Source organism: Brassica rapa, chromosome A01 (genome assembly GCF_000309985.2).
Source record: "Brassica rapa cultivar Chiifu-401-42 chromosome A01, CAAS_Brap_v3.01, whole genome shotgun sequence".
In the NCBI taxonomy this organism is placed as follows: Eukaryota; Viridiplantae; Streptophyta; class Magnoliopsida; order Brassicales; family Brassicaceae; genus Brassica; species Brassica rapa.
In genome coordinates this window covers 10,586,774-10,602,814 of record NC_024795.2, presented here as the reverse complement: position 1 = coordinate 10,602,814, position 16,041 = coordinate 10,586,774, and the positions used below count along the sequence as shown (strand labels likewise).

Sequence of the window (16,041 nt, the reverse complement as noted above, 5' to 3'; positions counted from 1 at the left end):
CGACATGAACATGGAATTAATTTCTAGACGCAATGTCTCAATATTAACAATTAGGTCTAATCAAATCACTAAATAAATTAATTGAAAAATCGGTATAATAAAAGTGAGAATCGTTATTGACATGACATCCGCAATTAAGTAAATACGGAATGCAGCATCAACAGCTCAATCATATTCATATTCATATTCAATCAAAACTGCTGCTATAATTTAACAATGATGTTAATTTGGTGTAGGGATTGCAATACACGGTTCACAAACTCCCACACAAGCACTACCTTAATATAAGGCATATTTATAAAATCGTTTCACGGTATTTCTACTAATATTAAAAATTATATATCAGAACAATTATAGGAAGGATGGTGTTTCGACATTTGCCGCTAAATACACAACAAGATATACATCTAACGTTAGTACAAAACCAATAGCAGCTTTCATCGGCGTGTCCGAACTTGCGACAGAAGGTGTCTTAGGAGGTGTTATTGGTTTGTATATTTTGATTGATTTAGAAATCCATATAGTATTTATAAATCCAAGTAAAATATGCAAATCCGGAGGTTTTCCCTCGGATTTAAGTTTTTATATTTTTAACTAAAAAATCCAAACAAATCCATTCAAATCTATTATAAAATCAAATATATTAGTAAATCCGTACGATTGAATAACACTTGATTTGATATAGAATTTATGAATCATTAAACCAATAACACATGATTTTAATACAGATTTGAAAATCACATAACCAATAACACTAGATTTTGTTTGGATTTTCAAATCCATTAAAATACAACAACCAATAACCCCTATTTAGTCATTTAAATATGTTATAATTTGTGGATGAAATGTTTGAAAATTGTATACTAATTTACAAATAGATAAATAAAAGAGAGAATTAGCTCAATATACATAAATTAACAATTTACACATGATTTGACATATTTGTAGATTGCTCTACATTTCTTACATTGGATTTCTAAAAATATTGTTCTTCACACTCTCTTTCCTCTTACACATTCTTACACATTTTTATATTGGGAAATTTAGAAGATAGGGCAACTTTCAAGTTTGAATTAGAAATTTGGGCAAGCCCATGTTTTAATTAGGTTGTTGGGCAACCTAGTAGAAGAGAGAAGAAAAAGTGGACAGTTTTAACATTTTGGCCCAACAATCTTGAGCTGAAATTCGTGGGACCAAGCTGTCTTTTGCCCAGAAAAACTTGCCTCTGGAAAACCGACACACGCGCGCCGGATGTGCGTGTAAGAGACGATTTTAATATTATATTATTTTAATTTCAGAAGGAAACATGGTATTGGGCTTCGTTTTTGGGCTATTTGACCCCAAAACTTGAAAGCCTTATATGTGATGATTTCTAGCGGGAAACAACGGCTCCAAGGTGGCCATTAATGACTGGTGACTTTGGAAAACATGTGTTTTACTTTAATTTATTAATTAAAAACAGGGCAAATATTAATTATTTAATACAAAAAACGTACGAACTCTATCTCTTTGCCTGTCTCCTTGTTGATGAGTAAAAAAGGCTACCAAACTCGGGAACTTGAGGCAGCGAATTTTACACACAGAGGCATGAGCTGCATCCGATATGGTGAGGGAGGAAAGGGTATGGCGGATGGTGGGTGTTCTGTATCTAGCATCGAAGGTAAATCATATATAAGCCGTACACCATTGCATTTATAACATTATAGTTATGGCTGAAATCATTTATTACAGATTTGAGGGTGTTCGGAATTCAGGTGTTTTTTTGTACGAAACTATATTTATTGCTTCTGATTAGCACATTGAATTTTTAAATTAATTTATGTTCTATTTTTCGTAGGTGTTCACGATTCATACATCGTTGTAATCTCTGGACGGTGGATTATGTACGGCACTGGTGACTGGGATTTTAAACTTGATAGCGACCGTATAGGGAGCGCTGTCTATGCGAAGTTGATAACTTATGTTGAAGCCTTGAAGCGGGCCATTCTTGAGTCATACGGTCTAGTTGGAACGTCTGTTGCCGTTGAGATGTCATATTGGCTTCGTGAACACGGATCTTGTGCTGTTGGTGAAAGAGAAGCTCCTGTTCAAATTTCCAACGACAAGGATTTCGACTTGTTCTCTTCGGCACGTAAGGTGGACAAGTACATCAACGTATTTGTCACATTCAAAGAGGAAGTAGATGGGAAAATCCTTTATCTGAGGCCAATGGGGAATCTTTTGAAGTCCAAAGAAGTTGCCAGCAGCAACGAAATGCAAGTTGGGAGTACGTCTGCTGATGTGCACACCCGGAATGAAGTTAATGACGGTGAGACTGATTTGACCGAAGATGAAATAATTCTGATGGGAGTTGCGGAAATTGAAGCAGTTTATGCCTCAAATTGTTTTGGGATGCGTGAAGTGGATGGAACTATATGTGAAGTTCAGAATAAAGTGGACACGACTGAAGATGCTGCGTTAGGGGAAGGCGAAGATGACGACGATGAGGATTATGATTACAATTTATGGCATGATTTTGTTGGACGAAATTGCGAATGGGACGATGATAAGGATGATGATGGAGGGGTAGGTGGTGGTTGTCGAACGAACGTAACATATGGAGGTGTACGTGGTGAGGTGGTGACTAAAACGAGGAGTGGATGAACTAATCCTTCTTCAAACAAAGGCAGTGGTCCATCTACAAACAAACAGCGTACCGCAAACCCACCATCAACTTTCGAAGATTACGTAGATGAGGGTAGAGATTACATAGGCTCATCTAGGATTTCGATGGAGAATATTGAAGAAGCAAGTAACAATTTAGGTGTCAAGTCAAGTGATCAAGTGGCCGACACTGAGAATCATTCAGATCCAAATCAAGAAGAGGACCCAAGTTTGGACAACAACTCCCAAATGTTGGTTCTCCAGACTCCTCCAAAGCCGTTCAACATGCATACTCGGGAAGTTGACGACAGTGATGATTTAGTTGGGCAGGTCCCTCAATGTGTTTCGTCTAGACCGACACATGATACCTCTAATGGAGTATACGAGGATGACGACTTTGTCGAACCGGTACCTATGTGTGTTTCGGGTGGTCAGACACATGAAACTCCGGATGGAGAAGACGAGGATGACGACTTTGTCGAACCGGTACCTCAGTGTGTTTCGGGTGGTCAGACACATGAAATCCTGGTAAGAGAAGACGAGGATGACGACTTTATTGAACCGGTACCTCAGTTCTCGAAGCCGTGAGGAAGACGCAAGAAGACGTCGTGAAAAGGATAAGGCTGATGACGAATCAATCATGAAATCCGTTAATGGGCTTAATGACCATGGGTTAACCAAGAACTGAAACCTATTAAGTCCATATTTGGGACAAAATTTAAAGTTGTGAAATTGGACTGAAACCTATTAAGTCCAAATTAGATGGGCTAAAACCATTTGGACATGGAATGGTTTATGGTTCTATTTTGGGTTTGGACAATTTGGACTACGTACAATTTGGACATACCCATTGGACATGGACAACCCAATTGATTAAACAGTATACGAATACTTAAGGTATACGAGAGAAAACATAGAACATTGACGAATACTTTAGGCATGCATTTACCACATTAAGCATTGTTCTAATTCCGTTGTCGAGTATAACATTAGCTGTTATTTTGGAAAGTGACGTATACCATCAAAGCTAGGAGACAAACTCCAACATCGGTTTATCGTTTCTTTACTCATACAATTATCATGAAAACATAAGATTCGGTGTACAAAAACTGACGGTATTCGAAAAATGACGGTATTCGAATACTGACGGTATTCGAATACTGACGGTATTTGAATACTGACAGTATACGAATACTTAAGGTATACGAATACTTACGGTATACGAGAGCCCAAAATTTAAAGTTGTCCAATTGGACTGAAACCTATTAAGTCCAAATTAGATGGGCTAATGTCAATTAGGACTTAAGAAAAATAATGCCCAATAAAATGCTTTGTCCATTTGGACATACCCATTGGACATGGACAGCCTAATTGACATCTCTATTCATAATTCCATTAGTATTTATCTTTACTCACTTTTGATTGATTAAACGGTATAAGAATACTTAAGGTATACGAATACTTACGGTATACGAGAGAAAACATATAACATTGACGAAATACTTAAGGTATACGAGAGAAAACAGATAACATTGACGAATACTTAAGGTATACGAATACTTAAGGTCTACGAATACTTAAGCTATACGATAGAAAAGAGGTAACATCGAGGATAACATAAATAAAGTCCTAGAGGATGTGAGAAATGTTGCAGCATATCCAAAATAGCCTGCAGTTTTTACAAGAACCTTCAAAATCGACTGTGTAATCATGGCCATAAAGGCAGCTTGGTGACCTGATGACCTCATCATCCAAAAATTTGAAAGATGCACCATATCTGTTCATGTATGGCGCTCCAAATGATATCAATCGCCACTCTAGATCAGCTCCTAGTCCAACTATCGCATCCGAGCGAAGGTCATAGTGATTAGCTGCAAACTGCTGAAACAGTTTACTGGCTTCCTTGTCATTGCCAATACACACGTTGAAAATGCCGACGGCTAAAGTAGATAAATCATGATTTGGGACATTTGGTTGCAATATTCTAATACATTTCTCAGGACCTACCATCAGTGCTGCATAGAGCCCTTCATAGTAGATAGCGTTTGTGTTGCCAGCTGTTACGCACTTGATGAAAAACTCCCGAAACTGACCACCAGTGCAGATTTGACATGTTGCAAACGTGACCATTGGCTGAACATTACACTTCCTTAAGACGGAGGGTTCGTGGACAAGTGCATAACCGCGTTTCCCAGCCCGCAAAATACCACCAAGATAGTAGAATGAATCCGCTCCCACCATCTCTATTATTTTACACAAAATTTCTTCTGGAAGATTGGAGATGTTTAGAGATGCCATACTATTGAGTTCTGTTGGAGATGTTTATCACACGCATTGAATATGTATATATAGAATAAAGAAATAAACAAAGGAATCTTATGAGTTAATAGGAAAGTTATTGTCCCCTCCCACATTTTGTACCTAACACACTCACGGGAATAGTTATTGCAATCAATTTTTAAATTTTACACTAATACTTATTAAATGAAACAGTAAAAACACCAACTACTTCTGAAATTATTTTCCTTTGAAACAAATAACTAAACCCTAAACCCTATACCCTAAACATGCAACCCTAAACCCTAAATCCTAACTATATAAGAAAGACGATGTAAAACCATCAAAGATAAACTGATCTGTTTGAATTATAGTGTCTGGATAAATGGAAAGATACAAAAACCGTTTAACAATTCGGTTTAACAAACGAAATGAAGCAGGCAATATACACGTCTTCAACCATCGTTTTGAACTTTTGCGTTTCCAATAAATTCTTCATAGGTATCCATCGCGTATTTCTGACGGAATATGTCCACCATTTTGTCATCGATCTGCCCCATATCCTCATAGGAGTATCCCGCTGCATGCATTTCCAGAAATTTGACCGCGCATGGTCCACAGTCATCAGATCTTTCGTTGAAGTAAATATTGTCTGGACGCACCCATGAAAATGCTTGGTCTTCTTCAGGATGACTACTATCGGAAGGAGGCGAAAACGCAGCTAAGACATGAGGCAATGCGCGTAGAAGATAAGCCATGTGCTTGTTCACCTCATTATCGGACTCATTATGGGAAATGTTGCAGTCCAAAATCTCCACTTGTCTGCATGTCAAGTTAATCACAAGACCAACCCAATGATCTTTTCCCCACATCATTGGGGCGTACACCCTGTCCACATCAACCAACAACCCCTTCTTGTCATTCCGACGCCGCGTTTTTCCGGTGAAACTGTAACTGACAAGCCCTCCCTAGTTGAATCCCAATTTATCTGAGGCCTTCTCGAACTCTGCAAACTTTGATATGATGCCCGCAATACTGAAGTAGTCTACAAATCTGCACCTCCCACTCAGGTAATTGCGTCCATGTCGCCTTACTAGCATACCAATTAGCACAGAAATGTGCTGAAAAATATGTACAAACCATTAGAACATTAAATCGGTTGAAATCCGTGTTGTAACTTGAATAAACCAAATTAAGTTCTGATGATTTGAATACCTCGGTACTGACCCAATTTGTTGGCCTCGCCAACGACAGGAAGAACTTATTTGAGACATGGATCCCAATAACAATTTCAAATTCCCTGAAATTTGAAAACAAACCAAAAGTCAATATTAAACATTTGACAGTCCAAGAATTTTATATAGTATATCCAAACAACTTACTGTGCCGGATTCTCGCGGAGAATTGACTGAAACTCTTGAAACTGCGCTATCTCCAAGTCTGCTAAGGGCGTATATTTGGGTTTCCTGCAGCTTTGGAAAAGCTTCTTCAGTCTCCTGTCTGGGGTGTACACTCCTCCAATCTTTGTTGAACGTCTCGGAATACGCTTCGTCGGGATGTCATCTTTTTTTGTTGAGCTTATTGGAATACATTTCCCTCCTAGCTCTGCTTTTTTTAATGACCTAGTCAGATATCGACTCAGCTTCGAATTCCCAACGTCTGGTGTGCGAGATTCAGTCATCGGATCATCCTCTGGCGGTGTCTTGTAATCTTCAGAATTTGTCGGTGACGCTTTACCACCTTGTTCCTCCGGCGGAAGGACGTAAGATTCAGGATGAGACCAAACGGTAAGCATCCTACAAGTGTTCTCCTGTGGATCTTTATACACATTGTCACTCCGTGTCCCCTTTTCAACCTCTTCTGCTAACAAATTTAGCCCTGATATTGGAGACCCATCTCCCCCTCGCCCTGACAACGTTCAGATATAGCTCATTCAAATTCTTCGATTCAGATGTAGTTTATATGTTCACCTAACAACTTGGATGTATACCTGACAAACTCAACTGAACTCCTGATAAAAAAATCCGAACACCTAATCAACATAATCTGTACACCTGGTAAAATTAGCTGAACACTTGACTAACTAAGATGAATACCTCTGAAACTCACCTAAAAACTATCAAACAGATCTGTAAACCTGACTACTTAAGCAAAATACCTCTTAAATTAACCTGAATACCAGACCAAACAAATCAGTATTCCTGTACACCTCATAAATTAACATGAATACCTTAACTAAATAACCTGAATACCTGACCAAACAAATCAGTATTCCTGTACACCTCACAAGCTAAAACGAACAACTGATAATCTACGCTGAATACCTGGCCAAACCAAGCTGAACAGCAAACATAATATATTTAGAGCCTATAAATTCATTGTTATAATCTATTTACCTCCAACGGTTCCGGGAGAGTTGGTTTAGCTGGCTTTGATACAGTTTCTGGTCCAATAGGCGTTGAAACATCGGCTTCTGGAATCTTTGCCGACTTCGAGAAAGAGGGGCCTTCGCCCGCCATTGAATCTACCTACACGTTGAATTTTCCTCAAAAAAGTTAGACCGGGATTCAGGCATTGTTTATCATTACAAATTGTAGGAGCAGTTTGATTACCTTTTCCCAGAAGCGAGCATTTGGCGTGCGACCATCACAATGATTATCATGCATTCTCATCGTCTCCTCATCGCTAAACCCATCGCTGTTGTTCTTCTTATGTTTCTTACTATCAGACCCAAATATTTCAGCTTCATCATTACCATCACCACTGAACGGACGTCATTTCTTTGGAACTTCCATGCCGGTTGGGTCAGCGTGACCGTTGTCTCTGTTTGTTTTACCCGCTGCTGTGTTTTGCGGAACCGTGGACGAGCCTCCCCTATCATGATGCAACCAGTCAAAAATCTCGTTCCGCAATTTACCCAACTGGGTTTTCAGTTCAACTCGTATCCACTCTTTGAGCTCTTGCTCCTTATCTGATAAGTTCCCTGGTTCAGCCTGTTTACATATCCCACGACGAGGTCGAATAGGACGCTCAGGCGCCTGAGTCGAACTTCCACGTTCATCACAGGCTTTCCCAAACCGCCTAAACGGCTTTTGACACTTTTTTTTGACACCAACACCTTCAGCCTTTTCTGCTGCCTTCAGAGGTGGAAGGGATGAATCACCTCCTCTAAAGTCTGTTGCTTTGAACTCGTGCCCTTCCCGCATTCGACGAACTAAGTTATCTATTCGGGGATCGATTATTTCTTTCTTCCACTTTGGATCCCCACCTTCATCTGGGATTGGATACGTAACAATAACCTCAAACAAAGAACACAAACATTCATAAGTACACAAAGTTTGAGCGTCTTAACTTCTGTTTTGCAAATAAGATAGACAACAGCATTGTACCTCTCTTTGGGTTTCCACCAGAAGTATGTCTTCAAAATTCAGAAGTGCATTTGTTGAGTCGCATCCTTCTGGTTCTTGCAAGAAAGAAGTGGTTTTATTAGGTTCGGGAATTTTCTCAAGCAATGAGGGGATAGCTTTAAAAGCAAAAAGTTGCAGCGCCAGAGGGAACCCATAACACGCTGTTGACTGCTGTTTCAAACGAATGCGCATGACCGAAAGGGATTTATCCATTTTAGAAGGATCAGAAGGTTGAGGTGGTGTCAATCTAGACAGAGTGCTGACGAATGCCTCTCTCCCCATGGATATTGAAGAAATGATCCGGTGTCTTCCAGCATCTCGACGTAAGCAGGCGTCACACGAAGAAGTTTGTGACCACAAACCAGGAGCCCATCTACAAGCGCAATGAGAGCTAGTGGCAACCGCTTCCACTCAGGAAGACTAGGCTGTTCAAGCATACGAAGAACATCTGGTACAGTCACGTCTTCATCTTCAGTTTCAAACAACTCTTTCCACATACGTCCAGGTGTGGCATCGATAGATTCTGACCCGTTTCCTACTTTTTCCCTTTCAGGCTCGCATTTCAGCCCGGTGATGTCTCCGAACTCACGCAGAGAAAAATGTAGTGGCTTGTCTGCAAACAAGAACCAGAGCTCATATAGGCGCATCGTAACCAGCTGACGGCTGAGGAGAGAATGTACAAGTTTCGCAGAGTTAGAGCAGCGCGCTACAGGTAAGTGGAACAGAGCTCTAAACTGACTTCCTAGCAGACAATTCATTTCAGGGGAGCCTCTTAGCAACTTCACTAACGATCCAATGATACTCGCCTTTGAATAGATGTTCAGTCGAGGTTTGGCAGGATAGCAATTACGTGCGAACAGTCTTTCCGGGAAAGTCGGCCTGGTGACAATAAATTCCGGCTCGGTGGATGCAGCTTCGTCTTGTTCAGTGGATGCAGCTTCTTCTTGGTCGGTTGATGCAGGTTCGTCTACTTTTGACTCCGTGGTCATTACTGAAATACAATGACCAAATCCAGACATTTACCCAACGCTTTATTTTTAAAAACTTTTCCCAAAGAATTTCACAGCGGAGCTTAGTGAAAGGAGATACCTTCATAACGAGTTCTACTTTTGCCTTCTCGGGGAATTTACTTGGGAATTGCTTCTCTATCACTGGCGGATTGACTACGAGTCACCCTCCTCGAGGGCGTTACGCTGGACGGGGATACCATGCCGATCTGGGTTCAGTCGAGGGTGGTTCTTATGTGAGAATCTTCTTATGTTTGGTTCTCAATTGCAGCTGTTTAAAGGTGGTTCTGGTATATTTTGATGGGATGTTTTTGTTTTTCTAATTTTTAATTTTGTTTTTGTTTTTATTAGGTCTTTTTTTTGATTTTTTTAAATAAAAAAATAAGCGGTGGCACGGTCGTAATATCAAGAACCACGCGCGCCCTCTGTCGACATTTCACACTTCTCGAAAAGGCGATTTGCCCAATTTGCTAATTTAAACTTGAGGTGTCCCAACTCCCTAATATCAAACTTGCGATTTGCCCAATTTGCCAATTTTTTCTTTTATATTCTATTTTCTCTTACACATTCTTCCACTCTCTTTCTTTTTATATTATCTTTCCTCATATACTTTCACATTCACTTTTATCTTATATTTACACATTCACTTTATTAGTCTCAATTTAGAAAAACCACGAGCATATGAAAAGAATATATTTGGAGAATCTTCCAAACAGTCTAACAACAACGACAACACATAAAGGTTTCAGCTAATGTAATTTATAGTCGCTAAAATATAGTGTTATATATGATCTAACATAACATGTACAAAATAACAAATTATATATTAGCTATCATAACATGTACCAAGTAACAAATCATCTATCAATTTTTTTATACAAAATTATATATCAGGTAACAAAACATATACCAGATAACAAATATTTTATCAGATAACAACAAGTAACAAAATAATTTAGCAAATAACAAACAATTTATCAAAAAATATATCAACTCGCAAAGCATGTATCTATCAATTTATTAAGTAACAGATCATGTATGAAACAATGTATAATTCTTTGGAAAGAGGACCTAGTTTCCATAGCTGTCCAGCACAACACTTTTAAAATATAATTTTGGGAGATTTGATTCCAACATAAAAATAGTGTTTTACCACAGCGATTGGTGTTTATGTTGGATATAGTTAAAATACAAAGTGAGTTGAATTTGGAACGGAAGAAACTGAAATAATAATTAGAAAGTAAAGTTTAGAAAAATAAAATACAGATGAGAATTGTGTATGTGAGAGGAAAGGAAAAAAATAGAACAAGATAATGAGAAAAAGCTAAAAAAAATCATTTTTCTAACAAAAAGCTTACACACCTTACTTATCTTACACACCTTACACACTTACATAAAACAATTGGATTAAATTGATAGAGGCAAAATTTGAACTGAAATTATTTTTTATTTATGAGGGGTACAGTGCAAATATAAGATGTTTCTGGGTATATGGACGCTAATTAACTCTAAATAAAACTCATTTGATATAAATTTATTGTTATAGATATATAAATCTAACGTTCGTACAAAACCCATAGTATCTTTCATTGTCGTGTCCAAACTTGCAACACAAGGTGCCTTAGTCATTTATATATGTTGTAATTTATGAATGAAATGTCTGAAAATTGTATACTAATTTACAAATAGATAAATAAAACTCATTTGATATAAATTTATTGCTATAGATATTTAAATATATGTTCAACTAATCACCTAAAAAAATTTTAAAAATGGAAATTTTGGACTCTAAACTCATTTTAAAAAGTTTAAAGGCAGCTTTTAAAATTTAAATTTAAACAATAATGTTATGTATAAAAGATTTTGACTTTAAGACATAAAAATTCAACTAGTTTCTATTGCCATTAGACCATAAACACTTTAATATTTTACCCCTGACAATTTAGATGGATCTAATATTTTTTCAACTAATTAACAATATAACGTATATTTATATTTGGTGATATGTGGATCATTTTAAAAATAAACTAGAACAAAACGTTAAAATGTGTTACAACTATAGATCTTTTCACGACCTGGTACACATAGAAGAAGATTTATTCGCTTTGTTAACCACGCATATGTGGTCGGATGGTCAAGGCGTTCTGTGGATCTTCGTGCGTTGCAGATCCGAGTTCAAATCCGTACTACACCAGATTTTCAAGCGTGTGGCCTCTGGGGCTTTCACATTCTTTCCGAAAAATGGTTTACCATTTTTTATTCGCTTTGTGTATATTTTTATTATTTGTTGATCATATTGTCGCTTTGTGTATATTTTTATTATTTGCAGATCATATTGCTAATTCTGCACAATTTATTTTTCATGTATGGTCGCATGATGTTAAGGAATATTGTACTCCTATTTTGGCATACTAATGAGATCCTATCAGTTAGTATTATACATAGAAAATAATTATAAATATTAATATGATTAGATTTTCTTTTTGTAGACAAATTTGAGATTAGATTTTGCATTTTGTAGACAAATTTGAGATTTGCGATGCTATGGCCTATGTAAGATCAGTCGCATAGAAAAATGACATTAATTGTAGGTTTTATAACTCCTTTTAAGTTTACTAGGTGGACCGCCCGCACGCATGTGCATACATTAACATTATTATTAAATTGATAATTACATATTTACAACTATATGATACTTATGTTACATGTATGTGGTTAATATGAAAAATTCGATGTTACATATTGATATTTATACTATGTTCATATGAACAAAGAATACATTAGAACGTTTAGATTAAAAAATTCAGTGTTTCGTATAAAAAATATGAGTTATGAAAAATACAAAGTACCTTAAGTCCATAAAGTAGAGAAACCAGACCTTAAGACCAAGGCTTCGAGTTCTGTCTAGATTAAGGTAAAACCCACACATCATATAAGATCATATTTCTCATGTCTTGAGCGTCAGATCATCATGAAGAGTGCTCTCGTTTTTCTTAGCACCAACATCTTTCCAGTCTATTAAAAGCACTGTCCCATTAGATTCCACATGTTGATTGTGCAAAACTGCAAAAGAGGCAATCAAAATGCCAAAACATTGTAATCTCCATGAGAGAAGAAAGACTAAATAGGAATATAGATAGATAGATACTCACAAATGATTTGCTCTAGCACTCCTCATATCCTCATCAGAATTCAAATATATCTCACGGAAGAACTTGTTCAAAGCAGCGTCTCCTTCAAGCTTATCATCCTTCTATTCTTCTTCACTTCAGCTTCAACCTTGTCATTCACCAATACTTTCTTGGAAGAACTATAAGCCGGTCTCATTGAAACCTCTGCACCATTACACAAACAAATAATATAAATTTTAAAATGTTAAGAGTTTGTTTTTTTTTTGTTCACTGTCAAGAGTTTGTTATTCAAACTTCTCATCAGGTGAAACTAAATAAAAAGAAAAAAAGAAAGTAGAAAACATGTTTAAGAAATTCGGGTCTTGCAAAACTGCTGGTTGTTTAACATGTTCAAGAGAGGCCCATGTGATTATCTCTGCTTTTAAAAGACCTTTCTCTTAACTTTGGTTGATATTACTTCATATCTGCACTTCACTACTGCTATCTGAATACACACCGCAAGGAAAAAAAAGTCAATACAATGTGTACAACTCAGAACATGGCATTGTTTGAGTTTAAAATGACTCTTGGTACTATCTAATAAAACATATCATTTATATCTGATAAAGCGTATCCTTTAGATACATAACTCTTTGAACTCCTTATAGGTTAAGCATGATTATTCTGTTAGTTCAAAAAGTTTTCAAAAGGTTTACAAGGACTGCTTGGTACTATCTAATAAAATGTATCCTTTAGATGTCAATTATCCAATTACATCAATAAACCAAATACCTTTCCCAACAATCTCGGTTTGAGATGATACGCTTTCTCTCTTGGAACATCAGTCACAATACTCAGATACAAAATCACTAACATAATTTACATAGAAGTGTTTATCATGGAGGTGTGTTCTGAGAATGCATTATGCTTCAAATGATCACATTTAACACTAATCTTAAAACATCAGAAATATATAATTGAGAAAAAACAAATATTTCACGCATAAACCCAATAAAAAAATCAGTCATGAAATATAAAAGAGAGATTTGAATTACCTGAGATTTATTATCATTGGTTTCATTGTAACATCAGAGATGATTTACGGTTTTCTTCTCTAAGCCTTGAGTCAGAAAAAAGGTAATTCTAACAAAAATATTTAAAGATGTAAACAATCCCCAAAAGATAACAAATTATATAATTGATAGGACAACGTCAATGAGTTTCAAAGTTTTTAATAAGCTTTGAGATTACCTTTGGCTCTCAGACGTACCAAAGAGGATCACACACAATAAATAAATTGCACTTGATTAGCATACACATCTTATATTATATTCTTGATAAGTGATTTAACATAATAAAAAAAAGAATTACCTTTTTCGAAAGGGATGATCAGTTCCTGGATAAACAGAGTCGCCTCTTTTTGTTAGTTGAATCACTACTGATGCAAAATATAGATAGAGATACAACATGGAGAGGAAGAGAATAAAAATAAACGGAGAAGAAGAATCCCCCATAAAATTACCAGTAATGGTGTTCCCGTATATGAGTTACTTATTGATTATCATACACCTACGCAAGATCACAAAAGTAGAATTTAAATTAGAACGATCAAAAACATATAAAAACTTAAAAGATAGATGCGTGAAACTAATAGGGGTGGCGTGATATTTATATAGCAAATTAGTTTAAGTTTCTAAATGACCTAGTTTTCAAGAGAAGCTATGAGATAGAATATCCTCTAATAAATTTTAATTCAGCTATGAGATATAATATCTTCTGATAAATTTTTAAAGATATTCTGGATGTAATATATACCTAATTTTGGTAACTCAAATCTTGCTATATATATATATATATTTAAATATTAAATGGATGATATTAGGAAAGAATATATCTCGTCAGTTTATTGCAACTGGTTTTTGATAAAACAAATCCCACTATAAGGATTTAAATAATAGATAATAAGGAAAGAATAAGAAATTTTAACTTTAAAACCCCTCAACTAAGTTTGTTTTGGGTAAAAACCCTCAAACAAAATATTTAACAAAAAACTCCATAAACTAACTTTATTTAATGAATTAAACTCTAACAGGTCATAATTACCATTCCTACGAGTAAATATTTAGTTTAGGAGTGTCTACACTAAGTAAACATAGTTGAGGAATTTTATCCTTAAAAATGAAAAAATTCAAAGTATTGTAATAGGAGGATAAATTTTCAAAATACATTTTATAAATTAATGTATAAGCTTCTATAAATGACTTAGAACCTCTTATAATTATTTAAAACATCTGATAAGCCAATATAAATAATTTTATAAATGATTTATAAAGCATGCATTGAATTTTTAGACATTAATAGTTATTATGATACTTGATATACAAATATAATTATTTTTATACGAATATAAAATCATTATATCACATTTTATGTAATTTATAAATATATAAAAAAAATTGATCGCATTATTACTCTTTCTTAGTTTCAGCAATTAGCTACCATAAAAAAGTATTTCTAATATTATGTAGATTATTTGGAAAGTGGTAATTGACTTATCCTTTCCTTTTAGATATAATTATAATAAATAAAATTAAAAAATCATCGGTCAATCAAATTATAACAATTTGAAGAGTTCATTTATGATCAACACGTAATAAAAAATCATTTATGTGACTTCTCAATCACTATATAGTAGAATTTATATTTTTTAAAATAATTTATAACATTATATAAATAATTTTAAAATTCTGATAAATTTATTCTGTAAACAACGATAAATAATTTAAAAATCATATTAATAAACATGCTTGGATTTTAAAATTCTAACCTATGTATTGACTAGAAGACTTCTGTATAAGTCTTCTACAACCATAAAACTTCCACGGAAGTCTTCTGACGAACAGATTTGGAAAACAAAATCAACTTCATACTTTCAGCCAGTGAGATAACTTGATTAGCTTCTCGTATCACATAGAACTTCACCACGAAACATATCCACTTGTTAATGACCAAGATTGTTGAGTTTGAATCTTACAAAGTTTAGGATCAAAATCTTGGATTTTATTTTTGATGAATATAGAGAGAAAGTGAAAAATATGTAGTTTGTGTGCATAAGTAGTGAGATATGAAAAGTAAAAATTGAAACTTTGGTGCATTAAGAGCTTCAACAGTGTAAACATGTACACATACTGATGTTAGGAGTTTTCAAGGCTCCTAAGACAAATGATATAGTATAAAAGATTGTCGAACCAGTTCTGAGGGATATCAAAGCACCGAGAATGCAAGTACTCACTTAATCTACGTGAAACCAATGATTTAGATGGGTTTTAAACTTCTACTATACTAGAAAGCAATAACAGAATGATACTTTCTTGACTAAGGGAAAAGAGAACTCATGGGCATAGGGATTAGACCTAGGGTGATCAAGTATCGAACTAAGGATGGAAAATGATCAATCAAACTATCGACCTTAAGCCTAGACACAATTCTAAGCAAGCTCTATGTCTAGATGAATGCTCATTTGCTAACATATCTCAAACATCAAATGTCTTTGGTTGAATAATATGAAAGCAATCATTACTAACAAGTCTATTAGCT

General features: G+C 35.5%; 1 long non-coding RNA gene across 1 annotated transcript; it reads right to left on the bottom strand.

Moving 5' to 3' along the window:
* Positions 1-1,746: 1,746 nt before the first annotated feature.
* LOC117132492 lies at positions 1,747-15,843 on the bottom strand. The gene is made up of 2 exons (XR_004456073.1): positions 7,203-15,843; positions 1,747-7,129 (listed from the first exon to the last, which is right to left on the bottom strand). It is a non-coding gene; the product is annotated as an uncharacterized LOC117132492 (long non-coding RNA).
* Positions 15,844-16,041: the final 198 nt, after the last annotated feature.